Raw genomic sequence first — 26,823 nt, 5'->3', positions numbered from 1 at the left:
CAGCAGTCTGAGTAAAAGAGAAGCAGCTTACAGGATTTGTGTACATTGTGAGTAGGGAGAGGCAGTTTACAGGAGTTCTGCATCCTGACTGTAGGAAACACTTTACGGGAGTTCTGTAGCATGGGAATAGTCTTACGCACTATGCGCGTTTTCAGTTGTCAGAGTAAAAGAGAAGCAGCTTACAGGATTTGTGTACATTGTGAGTAGGGAGAGGCAGTTTACAGGAGTTCTGCATCCTGAGTGTAGGAAACACTTTACGGGAGTTCTGTAGCATGGGATTAGTCTTACCCACTATGTGCGTTTTCAGTAGTCTGAGTAAAAGAGAAGCAGCTTACAGGATTTGTGTACATTGGAAGTAGTGAGAGGCAGTTTACAGGAGTTCTGCATCCTGAGTGTAGGAAACACTTTACGGGAGTTCTGTAGCATGGGAGTAGTCTTACGCACTATGCGGGTTTTCAGTTGTCTGAGTAAAAGAGAAGCAGCTTACAGGATTTGTGTACATTGGAAGTAGTGAGAGGTAGTTTACAGGAGTTCTGAATCCTGAGTGTAGGAAACACTTTACGGGAGTTCTGTAGTATGGGAGTAGTCTTACGCACTATGCGGGTTTTCATTTGTCTGAGTAAAAGAGAAGCAGCTTACAGGATTTGTGTACATTGTGAGTAGGGAGAGGCAGTTTCCAGGAGTTCTGCATCCTGAGTGTAGGAAACACTTTACGGGAGTTCTGTAGCATGGGAGTAGTCTTACGCACTATGCGGGTTTTCAGTAGTCTGAGTAAAAGAGAAGCAGCTTACAGGATTTCTGTACATTGGAAGTAGTGAGAGGCAGTTTACAGGAGTTCTGCATCCTGAGTGTAGGAAACACTTTACGGGAGTTCTGTAGCATGGGATTAGTCTTACGCACTATGCGGGTTTTAGTAGTCTGAGTAAAAGAGAAGCAGCTTACAGGATTTGTGTACATTGGAAGTAGTGAGAGGCAGTTTACAGGAGTTCTGCATCCTGACTGTAGGAAACACTTTACGGGAGTTCTGTAGCATAGGAGTAGTCTTACGCACTATGCGGGTTTTCAGTTGTCTGAGTAAAAGAGAAGCAGCTTACAGGATTTCTGTACATTGGAAGTAGTGAGAGGCAGTTTACAGGAGTTCTGCATCCTGAGTGTAGGAAACACTTTACGGGAGTTCTGTAGTATGGCTGTAGTCTTACGCACTATGCGGGTTTTCAGTTGTCTGAGTAAAAGAGAAGCAGCTTACAGGATTTCTGTACATTGGCAGTAGTGAGAGGCAGTTTACAGGAGTTCTGCATCCTGAGTGTAGGAAACACTCTACGGGAGTTCTGTAGCATGGGAGTAGTCTTACGCACTATGCGGGTTTTCAGTTGTCTGAGTAAAAGAGAAGCAGCTTACAGGATTTCTCTACATTGGAAGTAGTTAGAGGCAGTTTACAGGAGTTCTGCATCCTGAGTGTAGGAAACACTACATGGGAGTTTTGCAGCATGGGAGTAGTCTGACGCACTATGCGGGTTTTCAGCAGTCTGAGTAAAAGAGAAGCAGCTTACAGGATTTCTGTACATTGGAAGTAGTGAGAGGCAGTTTACAGGAGTTCTGCATCCTGAGTGTAAGAAACACTACACAGGAGTTTTGTAGCATGGGATTAGTCTTACGCACTATGCGGGTTTTTAGTAGTCTGAGTAAAAGAGAAGCAGCTTACAGGATTTGTGTACATTGTGAGTAGGGAGAGGCAGTTTACAGGAGTTCTGCATCCTGACTGTAGGAAACACTTTACGGGAGTTCTGTAGCATGGGAATAGTCTTACGCACTATGCGCGTTTTCAGTTGTCAGAGTAAAAGAGAAGCAGCTTACAGGATTTGTGTACATTGTGAGTAGGGAGAGGCAGTTCACAGGAGTTCTGAATCCGGAGTGTAGGAAACACTTTACGGGAGTTCTGTAGCATGGGATTAGTCTTACCCACTATGTGCGTTTTCAGTAGTCTGAGTAAAAGAGAAGCAGCTTACAGGATTTGTGTACATTGGAAGTAGTGAGAGGCAGTTTACAGGAGTTCTGCATCCTGAGTGTAGGAAACACTTTACGGGAGTTCTGTAGCATGGGAGTAGTCTTACGCACTATGCGGGTTTTCAGTTGTCTGAGTAAAAGAGAAGCAGCTTACAGGATTTGTGTACATTGGAAGTAGTGAGAGGTAGTTTACAGGAGTTCTGAATCCTGAGTGTAGGAAACACATTACGGGAGTTCTGTAGTATGGGAGTAGTCTTACGCACTATGCGGGTTTTCATTTGTCTTAGTAAAAGAGAAGCAGCTTACAGGATTTGTGTACATTGTGAGTAGGGAGAGGCAGTTTCCAGGAGTTCTGCATCCTGAGTGTAGGAAACACTTTACGGGAGTTCTGTAGCATGGGAGTAGTCTTACGCACTATGCGGGTTTTCAGTAGTCTGAGTAAAAGAGAAGCAGCTTACAGGATTTGTGTACATTGGAAGTAGTGAGAGGCAGTTTACAGGAGTTCTGCATCCTGAGTGTAGGAAACACTCTACGGGAGTTCTGTAGCATGGGAGTAGTCTTACGCACTATGCGGGTTTTCAGTAGTCTGAGTAAAAGAGAAGCAGCTTACAGGATTTCTCTACATTGGAAGTAGTGAGAGGCAGTTTACAGGAGTTCTGCATCCTGAGTGTAGGAAACACTACATGGGAGTTTTGCAGCATGGGAGTAGTCTGACGCACTATGCGGGTTTTCAGCAGTCTGAGTAAAAGAGAAGCAGCTTACAGGATTTCTGTACATTGGAAGTAGTGAGAGGCAGTTTACAGGAGTTCTGCATCCTGAGTGTAAGAAACACTACACAGGAGTTCTGTAGCATGGGATTAGTCTTACGCACTATGCGGGTTTTTAGTAGTCTGAGTAAAAGAGAAGCAGCTTACAGGATTTGTGTACATTGTGAGTAGGGAGAGGCAGTTTACAGGAGTTCTGCATCCTGACTGTAGGAAACACTTTACGGGAGTTCTGTAGCATGGGAATAGTCTTACGCACTATGCGCGTTTTCAGTTGTCAGAGTAAAAGAGAAGCAGCTTACAGGATTTGTGTACATTGTGAGTAGGGAGAGGCAGTTTACAGGAGTTCTGAATCCTGAGTGTAGGAAACACTTTACGGGAGTTCTGTAGCATGGGATTAGTCTTACCCACTATGTGCGTTTTCAGTAGTCTGAGTAAAAGAGAAGCAGCTTACAGGATTTGTGTACATTGGAAGTAGTGAGAGGCAGTTTACAGGAGTTCTGCATCCTGAGTGTAGGAAACACTTTACGGGAGTTCTGTAGCATGGGAGTAGTCTTACGCACTATGCGGGTTTTCAGTTGTCTGAGTAAAAGAGAAGCAGCTTACAGGATTTGTGTACATTGGAAGTAGTGAGAGGTAGTTTACAGGAGTTCTGAATCCTGAGTGCAGGAAACACATTACGGGAGTTCTGTAGCATGGGATTAGTCTTACCCACTATGCGGGTTTTCAGTAGTCTGAGTAAAAGAGAAGCAGCTTACAGGATTTGTGTAGATTGTGAGTAGGGAGAGGCAGTTTCCAGGAGTTCTGCATCCTGAGTGTAGGAAACACTTTACGGGAGTTCTGTAGCATGGGAGTAGTCTTACGCACTATGCGGGTTTTCAGTAGTCTGAGTAAAAGAGAAGCAGCTTACAGGATTTCTGTACATTGGAAGCAGTGAGAGGCAGTTTACAGGAGTTCTGCATCCTGAGTGTAGGAAACACTTTACGGGAGTTCTGTAGCCTGGGATTAGTCTTACACACTATGCGGGTTTTCAGTAGTCTGAGTAAAAGAGAAGCAGCTTACAGGATTTCTGTACATTGGAAGTAGTGAGAGGCAGTTTACAGGAGTTTTGCATCCTGAGTGTAGGAAACACTTTACGGGAGTTCTGTTGTATGGGAGTAGTCTTACGCACTATGCGGGTTTTCAGCAATCTTAGTAAAAGAGAAGCAGCTTACAGGATTTCTGTACATTGGAAGTAGTGAGAGGCAGTTTACAGGAGTTCTGCATCCTGAGTGTAGGAAACACATTACGGGAGTTCTGTAGCATGGGAGTAGTCTTACGCACTATGCGGGTTTTCAGTAGTCTGAGTAAAAGAGAAGCAGCTTACAGGATTTCTGTACATTGGAAGTAGTGAGAGGCAGTTTACAGGAGTTTTGCATCCTGAGTGTAGGAAACACTTTATGGGAGTTCAGTAGCATGGGAGTAGTCTTACGCACTATGCGGGTTTTCAGTAGTCTGTGTAAAAGAGAAGCAGCTTACAGGATTTCTGTACATTGGAAGTAGTGAGAGGCAGTTTAAAGGAGTTCTGCATCCTGAGTGTAGGAAACACTTTACGGGAGTTCTGTTGCATGGGATTAGTCTTACGCACTATGCGGGTTTTCAGCAGTCTTAGTGAAAGAGAAGCAGCTTACAGGATTTCTGTACATTGGAAGTAGTGAGAGGCAGTTTACAGGAGTTCTGCATCCTGAGTGTAGGAAACACTAGATGGGAGTTCTGCAGCATGGGAGTAGTCTTACGCACTATGCGGGTTTTCAGCAGTCTGAGTAAAAGAGAAGCAGCTTACAGGATTTCTGTACATTGGAAGTAGTGAGAGGCAGTTTACAGGAGTTCTGCATCCTGAGTGTAAGAAACACTACACAGGAGTTCTGTAGCATGGGATTAGTCTTACGCACTATGCGGGTTTTTAGTAGTCTGAGTAAAAGAGAAGCAGCTTACAGGATTTCTGTACATTGTGAGTAGGGAGAGGCAGTTTACAGGAGTTCTGCATCCTGAGTGTAGGAAACACTTTACGGGAGTTCTGTAGCATGGGAATAGTCTTACGCACTATGCGGGTTTTTAGTAGTCTGAGTAAAAGAGAAGCAGCTTACAGGATTTGTGTACATTGTGAGTAGGGAGAGGCAGTTTACAGGAGTTCTGCATCCTGAGTGCAGGAAACACTTTACGGGAGTTCTGTAGTATGGGAGTAGTCTTACGCACTATGCGGGTTTTCAGTTGTCTGAGTAAAAGAGAAGCAGCTTACAGGATTTCTGTACATTGGAAGTAGTGAGAGGCAGTTTACAGGAGTTCTGCATCCTGAGTGTTGGAAACACTTTACGGGAGTTCTGTAGCATGGGAGTAGTCTTACGCACTATGCGGGTTTTCAGCAGTCTGAGTAAAAGAGAAGCAGCTTACAGGATTTCTGTACATTGGAAGTAGTGAGAGGCAGTTTACAGGAGTTCTGCATCCTGAGTGTAGGAAACACTTTACGGGAGTTCTGTAGCATGGGAGTAGTCTTACGCATTATGCGGGTTTTCAGTAGTCTGAGTAAAAGAGAAGCAGCTTACAGGATTTCTGTACATTGGAAGTAGTGAGAGGCAGTTTACAGGAGTTTTGCATCCTGAGTGTAGGAAACACTTTACGGGAGTTCTGTAGTATGGGAGTAGTCTTACGCACTATGCGGGTTTTCAGTAGTCTTAGTAAAAGAGAAGCAGCTTACAGGATTTCTGTACATTGGAAGTAGTGAGAGGCAGTTTACAGGAGTTCTGCATCCTGAGTGTAGGAAACACTTTACGGGATACCTGTAGCATGGGAGTAGTCTTACGCACTATGCGGGTTTTCAGTAGTCTGCGTAAAAGAGAAGCAGCTTACAGGATTTCTCTACATTGGAAGCAGTGAGAGGCAGTTTACAGGAGTTTTGCATCCTGAGTGTAGGAAACACTTTATGGGAGTTCTGTAGCATGGGAGTAGTCTTACGCACTATGCGGGTTTTCAGCAGTCTGAGTAAAAGAGAAGCAGCTTACAGGATTTCTGTACATTGGAAGTAGTGAGAGGCAGTTTACAGGAGTTCTGCATCCTGAGTGTAGGAAACACTTTACGGGAGTTCTGTAGCATGGGAGCACTCTTACGCACTATGAGGATTTTCAGTAGTCTGAGTAAAAGAGAAGCAGCTTACAGGATTTCTGTACATTGGAAGTAGTGAGAGGCAGTTTACAGGAGTTCTGCATCCTGAGTGTAGGAAACACTTTACGGGAGTTCTGTAGTATGGGAGCAGTATTACGCACTATGGGGGTTTTCAGTTGTCTGAGTAAAAGAGAAGCAGCTTACAGGATTTCTGTACATTGGAAGTAGTGAGAGGCAGCTCAGGAGTTCTGCATCCTGAGTGTAGGAAACACTTTACGGGAGTTCTGTAGCATGGGAGTAGTCTTACGCACTATGCGGGTTTTCAGTAGTTTGAGTAAAAGAGAAGCAGCTTACAGGATTTCTGTACATTGGAAGTAGTGAGAGGCAGTTTACAGGAGTTCTGCATCCTGAGTGTAGGAAACACTTTATGGGAGTTCTGTAGTATGGGAGTAGTCTTACGCACTATGCGGGTTTTCAGCAGTCTTAGTAAAAGAGAAGCAGCTTACAGGATTTCTGTACATTGGAAGTAGTGAGAGGCAGTTTACAGGAGTTCTGCATCCTGAGTGTAGGAAACACTTTACGGGAGTTCTGTAGTATGGGAGTAGTCTTACGCACTATGCGGGTTTTCAGTTGTCTGAGTAAAAGAGAAGCAGCTTACAGGATTTCTGTACATTGGAAGCAGTGAGAGGCAGTTTACAGGAGTTCTGCATCCTGAGAGTAGGAAACACTTTACGGGAGTTCTGTAGCCTCGGATTAGTCTTACACACTATGCGGGTTTTCAGTAGTCTGAGTAAAAGAGAAGCAGCTTACAGGATTTCTGTACATTGGAAGTAGTGAGAGGCAGTTTACAGGAGTTCTGCATCCTGAGTGTAGGAAACACTTTACGGGAGTTCTGTTGTATGGGAGTAGTCTTACGCACTATGCGCGTTTTCAGCAGTCTGAGTAAAAGAGAAGCAGCTTACAGGATTTCTGTACATTGGAAGTAGTGAGAGGCAGTTTACAGGAGTTCTGCATCCTGAGTGTAGGAAACACATTACGGGAGTTCTGTAGCATGGGAGTAGTCTTACGCACTATGCGGGTTTTCAGTAGTCTGAGTAAAAGAGAAGCAGCTTAAAGGATTTCTGTACATTGGAAGTAGTGAGAGGCAGTTTACAGGAGTTTTGCATCCTGAGTGTAGGAAACACTTTATGGGAGTTCTGTAGCATGGGAGTAGTCTTACGCACTATGCGGGTTTTCAGCAGTCTTAGTGAAAGAGAAGCAGCTTACAGGATTTCTGTACATTGGAAGTAGTGAGAGGCAGTTTACAGGAGTTCTGCATCCTGAGTGTAGGAAACACTTTATGGGAGTTCTGTAGCATGGGAGTAGTCTTACGCACTATGCGGGTTTTCAGCAGTCTTAGTGAAAGAGAAGCAGCTTACAGGATTTCTGTACATTGGAAGTAGTGAGAGGCAGTTTACAGGAGTTCTGCATCCTGAGTGTAGGAAACACTTTACGGGAGTTCTGTAGCATGGGAGTAGTCTTACCCACTATGCGGGTTTTCAGTAGTCTGAGTAAAAGAGAAGCAGCTTACAGGATTTCTGTACATTGGAAGTAGTGAGAGGCAGTTTACAGGAGTTCTGCATCCTGAGTGTAAGAAACACTACACAGGAGTTCTGTAGCATGGGATTAGTCTTACGCACTATGCGGATTTTTAGTAGTCTGAGTAAAAGAGAAGCAGCTTACAGGATTTTTGTACATTGTGAGTAGGGAGAGGCAGTTTACAGGAGTTCTGCATCCTGAGTGTAGGAAACACTTTACGGGAGTTCTTTAGCATGGGAATAGTCTTACGCACTATGCGGGTTTTTAGTAGTCTGAGTAAAAGAGAAGCAGCTTACAGGATTTGTGTACATTGTGAGTAGGGTGAGGCAGTTTACAGGAGTTCTGCATCCTGAGTGTAGGAAACACTTTATGGGAGTTCTGTAGCATGGGAGTAGTCTTACGCACTATGCGGGTTTTCAGTAGTCTGCGTAAAAGAGAAGCAGCTTACAGGATTTCTGTACATTGGAAGTAGTGAGAGGCAGTTTACAGGAGTTCTGCATCCTGAGTGTAGGAAACACTTTACAGGAGTTCTATAGCATGGGAGTAGTCTTACGCACTATGCGGGTTTTCAGTTGTCTGCGTAAAAGAGAAGCAGCTTACAGGATTTCTGTACTTTGGAAGTAGTGAGAGGCAGTTTACAGGAGTTTTGCATCCTGAGTGTAGGAAACACTTTATGGGAGTTTTGTAGCATGGGATTAGTCTTACGCACTATGCGGGTTTTCAGCAGTCTTAGTGAAAGAGAAGCAGCTTACAGGATTTCTGTACATTGGAAGTAGTGAGAGGCAGTTTACAGGAGTTCTGCATCCTGAGTGTAGGAAACACTAGATGGGAGTTCTGCAGCATGGGAGTAGTCTTACGCACTATGCGGGTTTTAAGCAGTCTGAGTAAAAGAGAAGCAGCTTACAGGATTTCTGTACATTGGAAGTAGTGAGAGGCAGTTTACAGGAGTTCTGCATCCTGAGTGTAAGAAACACTACACAGGAGTTCTTTAGCATGGGATTAGTCTTACGCACTATGCGGGTTTTTAGTAGTCTGAGTAAAAGAGAAGCAGCTTACAGGATTTCTGTACATTGTGAGTAGGGAGAGGCAGTTTACAGGAGTTCTGCATCCTGAGTGCAGGAAACACTTTACGGGAGTTCTGTAGTATGGGAGTAGTCTTACGCACTATGCGGGTTTTCAGTTGTCTGAGTAAAAGAGAAACAGCTTACAGGATTTCTGTACATTGGAAGTAGTGAGAGGCATTTTACAGGAGTTCTGCATCCTGAGTGTAAGAAACACTATATGGGAGTTCTGTAGCATGGGAGTAGTCTTACCCACTATGCGGGTTTTCAGTAATCTGAGTAAAAGAGAAGCAGCTTACAGGATTTGTGTACATTGGAAGTATTGAGAGACAGTTTACAGGAATTCTGCATCCTGAGTGTAGGAAACACTTTACGGGAGTTCTGTAGCATGGGAGTAGTCTTACGCACTATGCGGGTTTTCAGTAGTCTGAGTAAAAGAGAAGCAGCTTACAGGATTTCTGTACATTGGAATTAGTGAGAGGCAGTTTACAGGAGTTCTGCATCCTGAGTGTAGGAAACACTTTACGGGAGTTCTGTAGTATGGCAGTAGTCTTACGCACTATGCGGGTTTTTAGTAGTCTGAGTAAAAGAGAAGCAGCTTACAGGATTTGTGTACATTGTGAGTAGGGAGAGGCAGTTTACAGGAGTTCTGCATCCTGAGTGTAGGAAACACTTTACGGGAGTTCTGTAGCATGGGAGCTAATGCACTATGCGCGTTTTCAGTTGTCTGAGTAAAAGAGAAGCAGCTTACAGGATTTCTGTACATTGGAAGTAGTGAGAGGCAGTTTACAGGAGTTCTGCATCCTGAGTGTAAGAAACACTACACAGGAGTTCTGTAGCATGGGATTAGTCTTACGCACTATGCGGGTTTTCAGTTGTCTGAGTAAAAGAGAAACAGCTTACAGGATTTCTGTACATTGGAAGTAGTGAGAGGCATTTTACAGGAGTTCTGCATCCTGAGTGTAAGAAACACTATATGGGAGTTCTGTAGCATGGGAGTAGTCTTACCCACTATGCGGGTTTTCAGTAATCTGAGTAAAAGAGAAGCAGCTTACAGGATTTGTGTACATTGGAAGTATTGAGAGACAGTTTACAGGAGTTCTGCATCCTGAGTGTAGGAAACACTTTACGGGAGTTCTGTAGCATGGGAGTAGTCTTACGCACTATGCGGGTTTTCAGTTGTCTGAGTAAAAGAGAAGCAGCTTACAGGATTTCTGTACATTGGAATTAGTGAGAGGCAGTTTACAGGAGTTCTGCATCCTGAGTGTAGGAAACACTTTACGGGAGTTCTGTAGTATGGGAGTAGTCTTACGCACTATGCGGGTTTTTAGTAGTCTGAGTAAAAGAGAAGCAGCTTACAGGATTTGTGTACATTGTGAGTAGGGAGAGGCAGTTTACAGGAGTTCTGCATCCTGAGTGTAGGAAACACTTTACGGGAGTTCTGTAGCATGGGAGCTAATGCACTATGCGCGTTTTCAGTTGTCTGAGTAAAAGAGAAGCAGCTTACAGGATTTCTGTACATTGGAAGTAGTGAGAGGCAGTTTACAGGAGTTCTGCATCCTGAGTGTAAGAAACACTACACAGGAGTTCTGTAGCATGGGATTAGTCTTACGCACTATGCGGGTTTTTAGTAGTCTGAGTAAAAGAGAAGCAGCTTACAGGATTTGTGTACATTGTGAGTAGGGAGAGGCAGTTTACAGGAGTTCTGCATCCTGAGTGTAGGAAACACTTTACGGGAGTTCTGTAGCATGGGAGCTAATGCACTATGCGCGTTTTCAGTTGTCTGAGTAAAAGAGAAGCAGCTTACAGGATTTCTGTACATTGGAAGTAGTGAGAGGCAGTTTACAGGAGTTCTGCATCCTGAGTGTAAGAAACACTACACAGGAATTCTGTAGCATGGGAGTAGTCTTACGCACTATGCGGGTTTTTAGTAGTCTGAGTAAAAGAGAAGCAGCTTACAGGATTTGTGTACATTGTGAGTAGGGAGAGGCAGTTTACTGGAGTTCTGCATCCTGAGTGTAGGAAACACTTTACGGGAGTTCTGTAGCATGGGAGCTAACGCACTATGCGCGTTTTCAGTTGTCTGAGTAAAAGAGAAGCAGCTTACAGGATTTGTGTACATTGTGAGTAGGGAGAGGCAGTTTACAGGAGTTCTGCATCCTGAGTGTAGGAAACACTTTACGGGAGTTCTGTAGCATGGGAGCTAATGCACTATGCGCGTTTTCAGTTGTCTGACTAAAAGAGAAGCAGCTTACAGGATTTCTGTACATTGGAAGTAGTGAGAGGCAGTTTACAGGAGTTCTGCATCCTGAGTGTAAGAAACACTACACAGGAGTTCTGTAGCATGGGATTAGTCTTAGGCACTATGCGGGTTTTTAGTAGTCTGAGTAAAAGAGAAGCAGCTTACAGGATTTGTGTACATTGTGAGTAGGGAGAGGCAGTTTACTGGAGTTCTGCATCCTGAGTGTAGGAAACACTTTACGGGAGTTCTGTAGCATGGGAATAGTCTTACGCACTATGCGGGTTTTTAGTAGTCTGAGTAAAAGAGAAGCAGCTTACAGGATTTGTGTACATTGTGAGTAGGGAGAGGCAGTTTACTGGAGTTCTGCATCCTGAGTGTAGGAAACACTTTATGGGAGTTCTGTAGCATGGGAGCTAACGCACTATGCGCGTTTTCAGTTGTCTGAGTAAAAGAGAAGCAGCTTACAGGATTTCTGTACATTGTGAGTAGGGAGAGGCAGTTTACAGGAGTTCTGCATCCTGAGTGTAGGAAACACTTTACGGGAGTTCTGTAGTATGGGAGTAGTCTTACGCACTATGCGGGTTTTCAGTTGTCTGAGTAAAAGAGAAGCAGCTTACAGGATTTCTGTACATTGGAAGTAGTGAGAGGCAGTTTACAGGAGTTCTGCATCCTGAGTGTAGGAAACACTTTACGGGAGTTCTGTAGCATGGGATTAGTCTTACCCACTATGCGGGTTTTCAGTAGTCTGAGTAAAAGAGAAGCAGCTTACAGGATTTGTGTACATTGGAAGTAGTGAGAGGCAGTTTACAGGAGTTCTGCATCCTGAGTGTAGGAAACACTTTACGGGAGTTCTGTAGCATGGGAGTAGTCTTACGCACTATGCGGGTTTTCAGTTGTCTGAGTAAAAGAGAAGCAGCTTACAGGATTTCTGTACATTGTGAGTAGGGAGAGGCAGTTTACAGGAGTTCTGCATCCTGAGTGTAGGAAACACTTTACGGGAGTTCTTTAGCATGGGAATAGTCTTACGCACTATGCGGGTTTTTAGTAGTCTGAGTAAAAGAGAAGCAGCTTACAGGATTTGTGTACATTGTGAGTAGGGAGAGGCAGTTTACTGGAGTTCTGCATCCTGAGTGTAGGAAACACTTTACAGGAGTTCTGTAGCATGGGAGCTAACGCACTATGCGCGTTTTCAGTTGTCTGAGTAAAAGAGAAGCAGCTTACAGGATTTGTGTACATTGTGAGTAGGGAGAGGCAGTTTACAGGAGTTCTGCATCCTGAGTGTAGGAAACACTTTACGGGAGTTCTGTAGTATGGGAGTAGTCTTACGCACTATGCGGGTTTTCAGTTGTCTGAGTAAAAGAGAAGCAGCTTACAGGATTTCTGTACATTGGAAGTAGTGAGAGGCAGTTTACAGGAGTTCTGCATCCTGAGTGTAGGAAACACTTTACGGGAGTTCTGTAGCATGGGAGTAGTCTTACGCACTATGCGGGTTTTCAGTAGTCTGAGTAAAAGAGAAGCAGCTTACAGGATTTCTGTACATTGGAAGTAGTGAGAGGCAGTTTACAGGAGTTCTGCATCCTTAGTGTAGGAAACACTTTACGGGAGTTCTGTAGTATGGGAGTAGTCTTACGCACTATGCTGGTTTTTAGTAGTCTGAGTAAAAGAGAAGCAGCTTACAGGATTTGTGTACATTGTGAGTAGGGAGAGGCAGTTTACAGGAGTTCTGCATCCTGAGTGTAGGAAACACTTTACGGGAGTTCTGTAGCATGGGAGCTAATGCACTATGCGCGTTTTCAGTTGTCTGAGTAAAAGAGAAGCAGCTTACAGGATTTCTGAACATTGGTAGTAGTGAGAGGCAGTTTACAGGAGTTCTGCATCCTGAGTGTAAGAAACACTACACAGGAGTTCTGTAGCATGGGATTAGTCTTACACACTATGCGGGTTTTTAGTAGTCTGAGTAAAAGAGAAGCAGCTTACAGGATTTGTGTACATTGTGAGTAGGGAGAGGCAGTTTACTGGAGTTCTGCATCCTGAGTGTAGGAAACACTTTACGGGAGTTCTGTAGCATGGGAATAGTCTTACGCACTATGCGGGTTTTTAGTAGTCTGAGTAAAAGAGAAGCAGCTTACAGGATTTGTGTACATTGTGAGTAGGGAGAGGCAGTTTACTGGAGTTCTGCATCCTGAGTGTAGGAAACACTTTACGGGAGTTCTGTAGCATGGGAGCTAACGCACTATGCGCGTTTTCAGTTGTCTGAGTAAAAGAGAAGCAGCTTACAGGATTTGTGTACATTGTGAGTAGGGAGAGGCAGTTTACAGGAGTTCTGCATCCTGAGTGTAGGAAACACTTTACGGGAGTTCTGTAGTATGGGAGTAGTCTTACGCACTATGCGGGTTTTCAGTTGTCTGAGTAAAAGAGAAGCAGCTTACAGGATTTGTGTACATTGGAAGTAGTGAGAGGCAGTTTACAGGAGTTCTGCATCCTGAGTGTAGGAAACACTTTACGGGAGTTCTGTAGCATGGGATTAGTCTTACCCACTATGCGGGTTTACAGTAGTCTGAGTAAAAGAGAAGCAGCTTACAGGATTTGTGTACATTGGAAGTAGTGAGAGGCAGATTACAGGAGTTCTGCATCCTGAGTGTAGGAAACACTTTACGGGAGTTCTGTAGCATGGTAGTAGTCTTACGCACTATGCGGGTTTTCAGTTGTCTGAGTAAAAGAGAAGCAGCTTATAGGATTTCTGTACATTGTGAGTAGGGAGAGGCAGTTTACAGGAGTTCTGCATCCTGAGTGTAGGAAACACTTTACGGGAGTTCTGTAGTATGGGAGTAGTCTTACGCACTATGCGGGTTTTTAGTAGTCTGAGTAAAAGAGAAGCAGCTTACAGGATTTGTGTACATTGTGAGTAGGGAGAGGCAGTTTACTGGAGTTCTGCATCCTGAGTGTAGGAAACACTTTACGGGAGTTCTGTAGCATAGGAGCTAACGCACTATGCGCGTTTTCAGTTGTCTGAGTAAAAGAGAAGCAGCTTACATGATTTGTGTACATTGTGAGTAGGGAGAGGCAGTTTACAGGAGTTCTGCATCCTGAGTGTAGGAAACACTTTACGGGAGTTCTGTAGCATGGGAGTAGTCTTACGCACTATGCGGGTTTTCAGTTGTCTGAGTAAAAGAGAAGCAGCTTACAGGATTTCTGTACATTGGAAGTAGTGAGAGGCAGTTTACAGGAGTTCTGCATCCTGAAGTAGGAAACACTTTACGGGAGTTCTGTAGCATGGGATTAGTCTTACCCACTATGCGGGTTTACAGTAGTCTGAGTAAAAGAGAAGCAGCTTACAGGATTTGTGTACATTGGAAGTAGTGAGAGGCAGTTTACAGGAGTTCTGCATCCTGAGTGTAGGAAACACTTTACGGGAGTTCTGTAGCATGGGAGTAGTCTTACGCACTATGCGGGTTTTCAGTTGTCTGAGTAAAAGAGAAGCAGCTTACAGGATTTCTGTACATTGGAAGTAGTGAGAGGCAGTTTACAGGATTTCTGCATCCTGAGTGTAGGAAACACTTTATGGGAGTTCTGTAGCATGGGAGTAGTCTTACGCACTATGCGGGTTTTCAGTAGTCTGCGTAAAAGAGAAGCAGCTTACAGGATTTCTGTACATTGTGAGTAGGGAGAGGCAGTTTACTGGAGTTCTGCATCCTGAGTGTAGGAAACACTTTACGGGAGTTCTGTAGCATGGGAGCTAACGCACTATGCGCGTTTTCAGTTGTCTGGGTAAAAGAGAAGCAGCTTACAGGATTTGTGTACATTGTGAGTAGGGGGAGGCAGTTTACAGGAGTTCTGCATCCTGAGTGTAGGAAACACTTTACGGGAGTTCTGTAGCATGGGAGTAGTCTTACGCACTATGCGGGTTTTCAGTTGTCTGAGTAAAAGAGAAGCAGCTTACAGGATTTCTGTACATTGGAAGTAGTGAGAGGCAGTTTACAGGAGTTCTGCATCCTGAGTGTAGGAAACACTTTACGGGAGTTCTGTAGCATGGGATTAGTCTTACCCACTATGCGGGTTTTCAGTAGTCTGAGTAAAAGAGAAGCAGCTCACAGGATTTGTGTACATTGGAAGTAGTGAGAGGCAGTTTACAGGAGTTCTGCATCCTGAGTGTAGGAAACACTTTACGGGAGTTCTGTAGCATGGGAGTAGTCTTACGCACTATGCGGGTTTTCAGTTGTCTGAGTAAAAGAGAAGCAGCTTACAGGATTTCTGTACATTGTGAGTAGGGAGAGGCAGTTTACAGGAGTTCTGCATCCTGAGTGTAGGAAACACTTTACGGGAGTTCTTTAGCATGGGAATAGTCTTACGCACTATGCGGGTTTTTAGTAGTCTGAGTAAAAGAGAAGCAGCTTACAGGATTTGTGTACATTGTGAGTAGGGAGAGGCAGTTTACAGGAGTTCTGCATCCTGAGTGTAGGAAACACTTTACGGGAGTTCTGTAGTATGGGAGTAGTCTTACGCACTATGCGGGTTTTCAGTTGTCTGAGTAAAAGAGAAGCAGCTTACATGATTTGTGTACATTGTGAGTAGGGAGAGGCAGTTTACAGGAGTTCTGCATCCTGAGTGTAGGAAACACATTACGGGAGTTCTGTAGCATGGGAGTAGTCTTACGCACTATGCGGGTTTTCAGTTGTCGGAGTAAAAGAGAAGCAGCTTACAGGATTTCTGTACATTGGAAGTAGTGAGAGGCAGTTTACAGGAGTTCTGCATCCTGAGTGTAGGAAACACTTTACGGGAGTTCTGTAGCATGGGATTAGTCTTACCCACTATGCGGGTTTTCAGTAGTCTGAGTAAAAGAGAAGCAGCTTACAGGATTTGTGTACATTGGAAGTAGTGAGAGGCAGTTTACAGGAGTTCTGCATCCTGAGTGTAGGAAACACTTTACGGGAGTTCTGTAGCATGGGAGTAGTCTTACGCACTATGCGGGTTTTCAGTTGTCTGAGTAAAAGAGAAGCAGCTTACAGGATTTCTGTACATTGGAAGTAGTGAGAGGCAGTTTACAGGAGTTCTGCATCCTGAGTGTAGGAAACACTTTATGGGAGTTCTGTAGCATGGGAGTAGTCTTACGCACTATGCGGGTTTTCAGTAGTCTGCGTAAAAGAGAAGCAGCTTACAGGATTTCTGTACATTGGAAGTAGTGAGAGGCAGTTTACAGGAGTTCTGCATCCTGAGTGTAGGAAACACTTTACGGGAGTTCTGTAGCATGGGAGCTAATGCACTATGCGCGTTTTCAGTTGTCTGAGTAAAAGAGAAGCAGCTTACAGGATTTCTGTACATTGGAAGTAGTGAGAGGCAGTTTACAGGAGTTCTGCATCCTGAGTGTAAGAAACACTACACAGGAGTTCTGTAGCATAGGATTAGTCTTACGCACTATGCGGGTTTTTAGTAGTCTGAGTAAAAGAGAAGCAGCTTACAGGATTTCTGTACATTGTGAGTAGGGAGAGGCAGTTTACAGGAGTTCTGCATCCTGAGTGTAGGAAACACTTTACGGGAGTTCTGTAGCATGGGAGCTGTCTAACGCACTATGCGCGTTTTCAGTTGTCTGAGTAAAAGAGAAGCAGCTTACAGGATTTGTGTACATTGTGAGTAGGGAGAGGCAGTTTACAGGAGTTCTGCATCCTGAGTGTAGGAAACACTTTACGGGAGTTCTGTAGCATGGGAGCTAATGCACTATTCGCGTTTTCAGTTGTCTGAGTAAAAGAGAAGCAGCTTACAGGATTTCTGTACATTGGAACTAATGAGAGGCAGTTTACAGGAGTTCTGCATCCTGAGTGTAGGAAACACTTTACGGGAGTTCTGTAGCATGGGATTAGTCTTACCCACTATGCGGGTTTTCAGTAGTCTGAGTAAAAGAGAAGCAGCTTACAGGATTTGTGTACATTGGAAGTAGTGAGAGGCAGTTTACAGGAGTTCTGCATCCTGAGTCTAGGAAACACTTTACGGGAGTTCTGTAGCATGGGAGTAGTCTTACCCACTATGCGGGTTTTCAGTAGTCTGAGTAAAAGAGAAGCAGCTTACAGGATTTCTGTACATTGGAAGTAGTGAGAGGCAGTTTACAGGAGTTCTGCATCCTGAGTGTAGGAAACACTTTACGGGAGTTCTGTAGTATGGGAGTAGTCTTACGCACTATGCGGGTTTTCAGTTGTCTGAGTAAAAGAGAAGCAGCTTACAGGATTTGTGTACATTGTGAGTAGGGAGAGGCAGTTTACAGGAGTTCTGCATCCTGAGTGCAGGAAACACTTTACGGGAGTTCTGTAGTATGGGAGTAGTCTTACGCACTATGCGGGTTTTCAGTTGTCTGAGTAAAAGAGAAGCAGCTTACAGGATTTCTGTACATTGGAAGTAGTGAGAGGCAGTTTACAGGAGTTCTGCATCCTGAGTGTAAGAAACACTTTATGGGAGTTCTGTAGCATGGGAGTAGTCTTACCCACTATGCGGGTTTTCAGTAGTCTGAGTAAAAGAGAAGCAGCTTACAGGATTTGTGTACATTGGAAGTATTGAGAGACAGTTTACAGGAGTTCTGCATCCTGAGTGTAGGAAACACTTTACGGGAGTTCTGTAGCATGGGAGTAGTCTTATGCACTATGCATGTTTTCAGTTGTCTGAGTAAAAGAGAAGCAGCTTACAGGATTTCTGTACATTGGAATTAGTGAGAGGCAGTTTACAGGAGTTCTGCATCCTGAGTGTAGGAAACACTTTACGGGAGTTCTGTAGCATGGGAGTAGTCTTATGCACTATGCGGGTTTTCAGTTGTCTGAGTAAAAGAGAAGCAGCTTACAGGATTTCTGTACATTGGAAGTAGTGAGAGGCAGTTTACAGGAGTTCTGCATCCTGAAGTAGGAAACACTTTACGGGAGTTCTGTAGCATGGGATTAGTCTTACCCACTATGCGGGTTTACAGTAGTCTGAGTAAAAGAGAAGCAGCTTACAGGATTTGTGTACATTGGAAGTAGTGAGAGGCAGTTTACAGGAGTTCTGCATCCTGAGTGTAGGAAACACTTTACGGGAGTTCTGTAGCATGGGAGTAGTCTTACGCACTATGCGGGTTTTCAGTTGTCTGAGTAAAAGAGAAGCAGCTTACAGGATTTCTGTACATTGGAAGTAGTGAGAGGCAGTTTACAGGATTTCTGCATCCTGAGTGTAGGAAACACTTTATGGGAGTTCTGTAGCATGGGAGTAGTCTTACGCACTATGCGGGTTTTCAGTAGTCTGCGTAAAAGAGAAGCAGCTTACAGGATTTGTGTACATTGTGAGTAGGGAGAGGCAGTTTACTGGAGTTCTGCATCCTGAGTGTAGGAAACACTTTACGGGAGTTCTGTAGCATGGGAGCTAACGCACTATGCGCGTTTTCAGTTGTCTGGGTAAAAGAGAAGCAGCTTACAGGATTTGTGTACATTGTGAGTAGGGGGAGGCAGTTTACAGGAGTTCTGCATCCTGAGTGTAGGAAACACTTTACGGGAGTTCTGTAGCATGGGAGTAGTCTTACGCACTATGCGGGTTTTCAGTTGTCTGAGTAAAAGAGAAGCAGCTTACAGGATTTCTGTACATTGGAAGTAGTGAGAGGCAGTTTACAGGAGTTCTGCATCCTGAGTGTAGGAAACACTTTACGGGAGTTCTGTAGCATGGGATTAGTCTTACCCACTATGCGGGTTTTCAGTAGTCTGAGTAAAAGAGAAGCAGCTTACAGGATTTGTGTACATTGGAAGTAGTGAGAGGCAGTTTACAGGAGTTCTGCATCCTGAGTGTAGGAAACACTTTACGGGAGTTCTGTAGCATGGGAGTAGTCTTACGCACTATGCGGGTTTTCAGTTGTCTGAGTAAAAGAGAAGCAGCTTACAGGATTTCTGTACATTGTGAGTAGGGAGAGGCAGTTTACAGGAGTTCTGCATCCTGAGTGTAGGAAACACTTTACGGGAGTTCTTTAGCATGGGAATAGTCTTACGCACTATGCGGGTTTTTAGTAGTCTGAGTAAAAGAGAAGCAGCTTACAGGATTTGTGTACACTGTGAGTAGGGAGAGGCAGTTTACAGGAGTTCTGCATCCTGAGTGTAGGAAACACTTTACGGGAGTTCTGTAGTATGGGAGTAGTCTTACGCACTATGCGGGTTTTCAGTTGTCTGAGTAAAAGAGAAGCAGCTTACATGATTTGTGTACATTGTGAGTAGGGAGAGGCAGTTTACAGGAGTTCTGCATCCTGAGTGTAGGAAACACTTTACGGGAGTTCTGTAGCATGGGAGTAGTCTTACGCACTATGCGGGTTTTCAGTTGTCGGAGTAAAAGAGAAGCAGCTTACAGGATTTCTGTACATTGGAAGTAGTGAGAGGCAGTTTACAGGAGTTCTGCATCCTGAGTGTAGGAAACACTTTACGGGAGTTCTGTAGCATGGGATTAGTCTTACCCACTATGCGGGTTTTCAGCAGTCTTTTGAAAGAGAAGCAGCTTACAGGATTTCTGTACATTGGAAGTAGTGAGAGGCAGTTTACAGGAGTTCTGCATCCTGAGTGTAGGAAACACTAGATGGGAGTTCTGCAGCATGGGAGTAGTCTTACGCACTATGCGGGTTTTCAGCAGTCTGAGTAAAAGAGAAGCAGCTTACAGGATTTCTGTACATTGGAAGTAGTGAGAGGCAGTTTACAGGAGTTCTGCATCCTGAGTGTAGGAAACAGTAGATGGGAGTTCTGCAGCATGGGAGTAGTCTTACGCACTATGCGGGTTTTCAATAGTCTGCGTAAAAGAGAAGCAGCTTACAGGATTTCTGTACATTGGAAGTAGTGAGAGGCAGTTTACAGGAGTTCTGCATCCTGAGTGTAGGAAACACTTTAGAGGAGTTCTATAGCATGGGAGTAGTCTTACGCACTATGCGGGTTTTCAGTTGTCTGCGTAAAAGAGAAGCAGCTTACAGGATTTCTGTACATTGGAAGTAGTGAGAGGCAGTTTACAGGAGTTTTGCATCCTGAGTGTAGGAAACACTTTATGGGAGTTCTGTAGCATGGGAGTAGTCTTACGCACTATGCGGGTTTTCAGCAGTCTTAGTGAAAGAGAAGCAGCTTACAGGATTTCTGTACATTGGAAGTAGTGAGAGGCAGTATACAGGAGTTCTGCATCCTGAGTGTAGGAAACACTAGATGGGAGTTCTGCAGCATGGGAGTAGTCTTACGCACTATGCGGGTTTTCAGCAGTCTGAGTAAAAGAGAAGCAGCTTACAGGATTTCTGTACATTGGAAGTAGTGAGAGGCAGTTTACAGGAGTTCTGCATCCTGAGTGTAAGAAACACTACACAGGAGTTCTGTAGCATGGGATTAGTCTTACGCACTATGCGGGTTTTTAGTAGTCTGAGTAAAAGAGAAGCAGCTTACAGGATTTGTGTACATTGTGAGTAGGGAGAGGCAGTTTACAGGAGTTCTGCATCCTGAGTGCAGGAAACACTTTACGGGAGTTCTGTAGTATGGGAGTAGTCTTACGCACTATGCGGGTTTTCAGTTGTCTGAGTAAAAGAGAAGCAGCTTACAGGATTTCTGTACATTGGAAGTAGTGAGAGGCAGTTTACAGGAGTTCTGCATCCTGAGTGTAAGAAACACTTTATGGGAGTTCTGTAGCATGGGAGTAGTCTTACCCACTATGCGGGTTTTCAGTAGTCTGAGTAAAAGAGAAGCAGCTTACAGGATTTGTGTACATTGGAAGTATTGAGAGACAGTTTACAGGAGTTCTGCATCCTGAGTGTAGGAAACACTTTACGGGAGTTCTGTAGCATGGGAGTAGTCTTATGCACTATGCATGTTTTCAGTTGTCTGAGTAAAAGAGAAGCAGCTTACAGGATTTCTGTACATTGGAATTAGTGAGAGGCAGTTTACAGGAGTTCTGCATCCTGAGTGTAGGAAACACTTTACGGGAGTTCTGTAGCATGGGAGTAGTCTTATGCACTATGCGGGTTTTCAGTTGTCTGAGTAAAAGAGAAGCAGCTTACAGGATTTCTGTACATTGGAAGTAGTGAGAGGCAGTTTACAGGAGTTCTGCATCCTGAAGTAGGAAACACTTTACGGGAGTTCTGTAGCATGGGATTAGTCTTACCCACTATGCGGGTTTACAGTAGTCTGAGTAAAAGAGAAGCAGCTTACAGGATTTGTGTACATTGGAAGTAGTGAGAGGCAGTTTACAGGAGTTCTGCATCCTGAGTGTAGGAAACACTTTACGGGAGTTCTGTAGCATGGGAGTAGTCTTACGCACTATGCGGGTTTTCAGTTGTCTGAGTAAAAGAGAAGCAGCTTACAGGATTTCTGTACATTGGAAGTAGTGAGAGGCAGTTTACAGGATTTCTGCATCCTGAGTGTAGGAAACACTTTATGGGAGTTCTGTAGCATGGGAGTAGTCTTACGCACTATGCGGGTTTTCAGTAGTCTGCGTAAAAGAGAAGCAGCTTACAGGATTTCTGTACATTGTGAGTAGGGAGAGGCAGTTTACTGGAGTTCTGCATCCTGAGTGTAGGAAACACTTTACGGGAGTTCTGTAGCATGGGAGCTAACGCACTATGCGCGTTTTCAGTTGTCTGGGTAAAAGAGAAGCAGCTTACAGGATTTGTGTACATTGTGAGTAGGGGGAGGCAGTTTACAGGAGTTCTGCATCCTGAGTGTAGGAAACACTTTACGGGAGTTCTGTAGCATGGGAGTAGTCTTACGCACTATGCGGGTTTTCAGTTGTCTGAGTAAAAGAGAAGCAGCTTACAGGATTTCTGTACATTGGAAGTAGTGAGAGGCAGTTTACAGGAGTTCTGCATCCTGAGTGTAGGAAACACTTTACGGGAGTTCTGTAGCATGGGATTAGTCTTACCCACTATGCGGGTTTTCAGTAGTCTGAGTAAAAGAGAAGCAGCTTACAGGATTTGTGTACATTGGAAGTAGTGAGAGGCAGTTTACAGGAGTTCTGCATCCTGAGTGTAGGAAACACTTTACGGGAGTTCTGTAGCATGGGAGTAGTCTTACGCACTATGCGGGTTTTCAGTTGTCTGAGTAAAAGAGAAGCAGCTTACAGGATTTCTGTACATTGTGAGTAGGGAGAGGCAGTTTACAGGAGTTCTGCATCCTGAGTGTAGGAAACACTTTACGGGAGTTCTTTAGCATGGGAATAGTCTTACGCACTATGCGGGTTTTTAGTAGTCTGAGTAAAAGAGAAGCAGCTTACAGGATTTGTGTACACTGTGAGTAGGGAGAGGCAGTTTACAGGAGTTCTGCATCCTGAGTGTAGGAAACACTTTACGGGAGTTCTGTAGTATGGGAGTAGTCTTACGCACTATGCGGGTTTTCAGTTGTCTGAGTAAAAGAGAAGCAGCTTACATGATTTGTGTACATTGTGAGTAGGGAGAGGCAGTTTACAGGAGTTCTGCATCCTGAGTGTAGGAAACACATTACGGGAGTTCTGTAGCATGGGAGTAGTCTTACGCACTATGCGGGTTTTCAGTTGTCGGAGTAAAAGAGAAGCAGCTTACAGGATTTCTGTACATTGGAAGTAGTGAGAGGCAGTTTACAGGAGTTCTGCATCCTGAGTGTAGGAAACACTTTACGGGAGTTCTGTAGCATGGGATTAGTCTTACCCACTATGCGGGTTTTCAGTAGTCTGAGTAAAAGAGAAGCAGCTTACAGGATTTGTGTACATTGGAAGTAGTGAGAGGCAGTTTACAGGAGTTCTGCATCCTGAGTGTAGGAAACACTTTACGGGAGTTCTGTAGCATGGGAGTAGTCTTACGCACTATGCGGGTTTTCAGTTGTCTGAGTAAAAGAGAAGCAGCTTACAGGATTTCTGTACATTGGAAGTAGTGAGAGGCAGTTTACAGGAGTTCTGCATCCTGAGTGTAGGAAACACTTTATGGGAGTTCTGTAGCATGGGAGTAGTCTTACGCACTATGCGGGTTTTCAGTAGTCTGCGTAAAAGAGAAGCAGCTTACAGGATTTCTGTACATTGGAAGTAGTGAGAGGCAGTTTACAGGAGTTCTGCATCCTGAGTGTAGGAAACACTTTACGGGAGTTCTGTAGCATGGGAGCTAATGCACTATGCGCGTTTTCAGTTGTCTGAGTAAAAGAGAAGCAGCTTACAGGATTTCTGTACATTGGAAGTAGTGAGAGGCAGTTTACAGGAGTTCTGCATCCTGAGTGTAAGAAACACTACACAGGAGTTCTGTAGCATAGGATTAGTCTTACGCACTATGCGGGTTTTTAGTAGTCTGAGTAAAAGAGAAGCAGCTTACAGGATTTCTGTACATTGTGAGTAGGGAGAGGCAGTTTACAGGAGTTCTGCATCCTGAGTGTAGGAAACACTTTACGGGAGTTCTGTAGCATGGGAGCTGTCTAACGCACTATGCGCGTTTTCAGTTGTCTGAGTAAAAGAGAAGCAGCTTACAGGATTTGTGTACATTGTGAGTAGGGAGAGGCAGTTTACAGGAGTTCTGCATCCTGAGTGTAGGAAACACTTTACGGGAGTTCTGTAGCATGGGAGCTAATGCACTATTCGCGTTTTCAGTTGTCTGAGTAAAAGAGAAGCAGCTTACAGGATTTCTGTACATTGGAAGTAATGAGAGGCAGTTTACAGGAATTCTGCATCCTGAGTGTAGGAAACACTTTACGGGAGTTCTGTAGCATGGGATTAGTCTTACCCACTATGCGGGTTTTCAGTAGTCTGAGTAAAAGAGAAGCAGCTTACAGGATTTGTGTACATTGGAAGTAGTGAGAGGCAGTTTACAGGAGTTCTGCATCCTGAGTCTAGGAAACACTTTACGGGAGTTCTGTAGCATGGGAGTAGTCTTACCCACTATGCGGGTTTTCAGTAGTCTGAGTAAAAGAGAAGCAGCTTACAGGATTTCTGTACATTGGAAGTAGTGAGAGGCAGTTTACAGGAGTTCTGCATCCTGAGTGTAGGAAACACTTTACGGGAGTTCTGTAGTATGGGAGTAGTCTTACGCACTATGCGGGTTTTCAGTTGTCTGAGTAAAAGAGAAGCAGCTTACAGGATTTCTGTACATTTTAAGTAGTGAGAGGCAGTTTACAGGAGTTCTGCATCCTGAGTGTAGGAAACACTTTATGGGAGTTCTGTAGCATGGGAGTAGTCTTACGCACTATGCGGGTTTTCAATAGTCTGCGTAAAAGAGAAGCAGCTTACAGGATTTCTGTACATTGGAAGTAGTGAGAGGCAGTTTACAGGAGTTCTGCATCCTGAGTGTAGGAAACACTTTAGAGGAGTTCTATAGCATGGGAGTAGTCTTACGCACTATGCGGGTTTTCAGTTGTCTGCGTAAAAGAGAAGCAGCTTACAGGATTTCTGTACATTGGAAGTAGTGAGAGGCAGTTTACAGGAGTTTTGCATCCTGAGTGTAGGAAACACTTTACGGGAGTTCTGTAGCATGGGAGTAGTCTTACGCACTATGCGGGTTTTCAGCAGTCTTAGTGAAAGAGAAGCAGCTTACAGGATTTCTGTACATTGGAAGTAGTGAGAGGCAGTATACAGGAGTTCTGCATCCTGAGTGTAGGAAACACTAGATGGGAGTTCTGCAGCATGGGAGTAGTCTTACGCACTATGCGGGTTTTCAGCAGTCTGAGTAAAAGAGAAGCAGCTTACAGGATTTCTGTACATTGGAAGTAGTGAGAGGCAGTTTACAGGAGTTCTGCATCCTAGTGTAAGAAACACTACACAGGAGTTCTGTAGCATGGGATTAGTCTTACGCACTATGCGGGTTTTTAGTAGTCTGAGTAAAAGAGAAGCAGCTTACAGGATTTGTGTACATTGTGAGTAGGGAGAGGCAGTTTACAGGAGTTCTGCATCCTGAGTGCAGGAAACACTTTACGGGAGTTCTGTAGTATGGGAGTAGTCTTACGCACTATGCGGGTTTTCAGTTGTCTGAGTAAAAGAGAAGCAGCTTACAGGATTTCTGTACATTGGAAGTAGTGAGAGGCAGTTTACAGGAGTTCTGCATCCTGAGTGTAAGAAACACTTTATGGGAGTTCTGTAGCATGGGAGTAGTCTTACCCACTATGCGGGTTTTCAGTAGTCTGAGTAAAAGAGAAGCAGCTTACAGGATTTGTGTACATTGGAAGTATTGAGAGACAGTTTACAGGAGTTCTGCATCCTGAGTGTAGGAAACACTTTACAGGAGTTCTGTAGCATGGGAGTAGTCCTACGCACTATGCATGTTTTCAGTTGTCTGAGTAAAAGAGAAGCAGCTTACAGGATTTCTGTACATTGGAATTAGTGAGAGGCAGTTTACAGGAGTTCTGCATCCTGAGTGTAGGAAACACTTTACGGGAGTTCTGTAGTATGGGAGTAGTCTTACGCACTATGCGGGTTTTTAGTAGTCTGAGTAAAAGAGAAGCAGCTTACAGGATTTGTGTACATTGTGAGTAGGGAAAGGCAGTTTACAGGAGTTCTGCATCCTGAGTGCAGGAAACACTTTACGGGAGTTCTGTAGCATGGGAGCTAATGCACTATGCGCGTTTTCAGTTGTCTGAGTAAAAGAGAAGCAGCTTACAGGATTTCTGTACATTGGAAGTAGTGAGAGGCAGTTTACAGGAGTTCTGCATCCTGAGTGTAAGAAACACTACACAGGAGTTCTGTAGCATGGGATTAGTCTTACGCACTATGCGGGTTTTTAGTAGTCTGAGTAAAAGAGAAGCAGCTTACAGGATTTGTGTACATTGTGAGTAGGGAGAGGCAGTTTACAGGAGTTCTGCATCCTGAGTGTAGGAAACACTTTACGGGAGTTCTGTAGCATGGGAATAGTCTTACGCACTATACGGGTTTTTAGTAGTCTGAGTAAAAGAGAAGCAGCTTACAGGATTTGTGTACATTGTGAGTAGGGAGAGGCAGTTTACAGGAGTTCTGCATCCTGAGTGCAGGAAACACTTTACGGGAGTTCTGTAGTATGGGAGTAGTCTTACGCACTATGCGGGTTTTCAGTTGTCTGAGTAAAAGAGAAGCAGCTTACAGGATTTCTGTACATTGGAAGTAGTGAGAGGCAGTTTACAGGAGTTCTGCATCCTGAGTGTAGGAAACACTTTACGGGAGTTCTGCAGTATGGGAGTAGTCTTACCCACTATGCGGGTTTTCAGTAGTCTGAGTAAAAGAGAAGCAGCTTACAGGATTTGTGTACATTGGAAGTAGTGAGAGGCAGTTTACAGGAGTTCTGCATCCTGAGTGTAGGAAACACTTTACGGGAGTTCTGTAGCATGGGAGTAGTCTTACGCACTATGCGGGTTTTCAGTTGTCTGAGTAAAAGAGAAGCAGCTTACAGGATTTCTGTACATTGGAAGTAGTGAGAGGCAGTTTACAGGAGTTCTGCATCCTGAGTGTAGGAAACACTTTATGGGAGTTCTGTAGCATGGGAGTAGTCTTACGCACTATGCGGGTTTTCAGTAGTCTGCGTTAAAGAGAAGCAGCTTACAGGATTTCTGTACATTGGAATTAGTGAGAGGCAGTTTACAGGAGTTCTGCATCCTGAGTGTAGGAAACACTTTAGAGGAGTTCTATAGCATGGGAGTAGTCTTACGCACTATGCGGGTTTTCAGTTGTCTGCGTAAAAGAGAAGCAGCTTACAGGATTTCTGTACATTGGAAGTAGTGAGAGGCAGTTTACGGGAGTTTTGCATCCTGAGTGTAGGAAACACTTTATGGGAGTTCTGTAGCATGGGAGTAGTCTTACGCACTATGCGGGTTTTCAGCAGTCTTAGTGAAAGAGAAGCAGCTTACAGGATTTCTGTACATTGGAAGTAGTGAGAGGCAGTTTACAGGAGTTCTGCATCCTGAGTGTAGGAAACACTAGATGGGAGTTCTGCAGCATGGGAGTAGTCTTAAGCACTATGCGGGTTTTCAGCAGTCTGAGTAAAAGAGAAGCAGCTTACAGGATTTCTGTACATTGGAAGTAGTGAGAGGCAGTTTACAGGAGTTCTGCATCCTGAGTGTAAGAAACACTTTACGGGAGTTCTGTAGCATGGGATTAGTCTTACGCACTATGCGGGTTT

Source organism: Oryctolagus cuniculus, chromosome 18 (assembly GCF_051225735.1).
Source record: "Oryctolagus cuniculus isolate XC-2025 breed Fujian yellow rabbit chromosome 18, ASM5122573v1, whole genome shotgun sequence".
NCBI lineage: Eukaryota > Metazoa > Chordata > Mammalia > Lagomorpha > Leporidae > Oryctolagus > Oryctolagus cuniculus.
The sequence above is the reverse complement of the archived record's forward strand: the minus strand, read 5'-3'. Positions refer to the sequence as shown.